Consider the following 2,638-nt stretch of genomic DNA (forward strand, 5'->3'; position numbering starts at 1 on the left):
ACATAGCGAAACCGAAGGTTCCTATCTCCAATACTTCTGTACATTAGAGACGCCCGCTTAGTTATGCCCCTTCATAACCAAATCTACTTAATCAGTCTTAACGTAATCCTCCCATCTACATTCGGTCTATTCCTCAAAATTTACCCTTTGGCTCAGTGTTAAAACTATAGGGATCCGCTCGTTACTAAGTCCCACAATCTTACTCGCCCAGTAAGTAGCCATCTTATCCACCGCTATGATATAACCCGGATTGTATTTACTGGGCTCAGTTCCCTCAATTCAGGCTTTTAAATTCTTCAGCTAACCCATCCATTTTGCGTTCCGAATATTTTACGTAATACTTTTTTTTCAAAAACGTCAAGTCGCTGTTCTTCCCTTAGTGCAAGAGGCCACATTAGAATAGAGGATAGAATAATAGTTTTGTAAATTATAACTTTTAAGTTTTTTGACAGATTGCGCTAGCTTTACAATTTCGAAATTAAAAAATAATTACCTCGCTTTTATTTTCGCATTAGTTTTGTTTTTTCTAGTTTCTGTAAAGCCTAAATACTTAAACCTATCTACTTGTTGGAATCTATTTCCTAATATTAACTATCACCCAAAATTGCTACAATTTTTATTGCTAACTACATGTTTTGATTTATCCTTGATTATTTCGAGACCTAGTTCCTTACTAGAGTTTACCAGCGTAGTTGTATATAGTTTTATAATTTAAAATAAATAAAAGAATTACTCAGTTATAAATAAACAAAAAAATAAATGTATTACGCACAAGGTTAAATAAAGTTAAATAAGCACTTAAACTCGCTCTTTAAGTTTAAACATTAATAAATTAAAATATTAAAATGAAGAAATGTAATACAAATAAGACAAAAGAATATGCAATAAAATAGATAAAAGATAAGATGTGATAATAATCATAAGTTCATATATGGCAATATTAATTGTGACTATGACGTCATATATTGGTCATGCACGAACATAACTTATAATATATAAGCTTATAATTATCATGTCTTAATATTTACTGTTTTTTTTTTTAAATATATAATTTTATTTCTTTATTTTGCTATTTTCACTTAAGATTGAGTGCCGTTGCAGTTCTTATAAGACGTAAACCTTTAAGAGTTTCAGAAACTCATGTCCAGATTTCTTTGTTTTGTTCTTTAGAATTTTTATATTTCTTTTTGATTAGTTCAAGAATGTAGATTTCGGGAGAAAAAATAACTGACCTAGTCTATAGAGAGGAGGTGAGAAGACCCGACAGAGGACACTGGAAGCAGTTGGAACAGGTTAGGGCGGATTCCGCACATTTCCAGCTGACTCTGGCAATATAAATCAAGGCCTGAGTTCATTGAGACCGCTCATTATCGATATATCTCGACTTCTCACTTTTATAAATAAGCACTGCCTCCTTGATGAGAAGATTACCAAATGTATCGATCAAAGTTACCCTGGAGTTGGTTAGAATAAATTAAAAGAAAAGTATCAAGCCATAATTTATTATAAGATATTTAAACGTATAAATACATTAGTTAATCTTCTTCCCAAGGCTTCCATAATTGATGTCCGCTATTAATTTTTTTTAGGTATTATTTTTTTTAAGGAGGAATACCTAGGGGGAAATGCTTTATTTGGTAAAGCTGCCCAAACACAGGGTTGCTAGAACACACAGCAAACTTACCAATCCATGATTGGATATGTGTAAGTAACAGTCAGCTGTTACTGACACTGCCCATATCATATTCGAATGTATATATATTTAGAGGATATGGTCAGCAAACATCAAAGGCCCCCAACCTCCAACTATTTTAACAGAATTATCACAGAATGGACACATCAAACCTCAGCTAAGTATTTCACTGTATACCTTAAATGATTTATGTAACACATAAATAATAAAATTTACTAACTAATTCATGTTTTATTTTCTGTTTCAGAGGGATCGGAAAAAAAAAAAAATAAAAATAAAGTTAGTCCTGTTTTGTCATTCACAGAGTGTTCTTCTTACTTACACATATCTTTTTCCTTTTTTTTATTTTTTTTTTTATTAAGTCTCTTCCCGCTGTCACATTACTTGTATAAACACTACCATATGTTAATAATGATACAAAAATTCTTTTTTCAAACAATAATCAACTAAATCCAAAATATTTCAAATATGATTTTGTTAAAAAATTAATTTTATTATTTCTTATGTATTTTTTAAAATAAAATTATGGAAATATTACTCTTGTCCCAACGAACGGTTTTTTCAATTCTAAAACTTGTTCTGTGCACGTAACCATCAATTTTTACTTTCACTTATATATCGAAAAAATTTCGAATTCGATTTTTCGACGGAAATATTTCGAGGTCCTATGAGTCCTAAAAACTTCTTTCACAAAATGGCCTCTATTTGTGAACAGCGTAGCTCAACATCGCAAATTCGTACGAAACTGAAATTACATATTTAAGGTGGATATATGCCTGGGTTGTAACAGCAACTTTTCCCGCAAAATCGACTCATCGGAAGTGTCTATTTATAGAATCGATTTTTCATATTTTTTCGATTTTCTCAAAAACAGCTCTATCCCATTATCCTCAACTTCAATCCCAACATTCTCATCCCTCTGTTCCTCAAACCTCATCCACTTCC

This window comes from Halyomorpha halys, unplaced genomic scaffold (genome assembly GCF_000696795.3).
Source record: "Halyomorpha halys isolate HHAL.00 unplaced genomic scaffold, Hhal_1.1 Scaffold599.1, whole genome shotgun sequence".
NCBI classification, from domain to species: domain Eukaryota; kingdom Metazoa; phylum Arthropoda; class Insecta; order Hemiptera; family Pentatomidae; genus Halyomorpha; species Halyomorpha halys.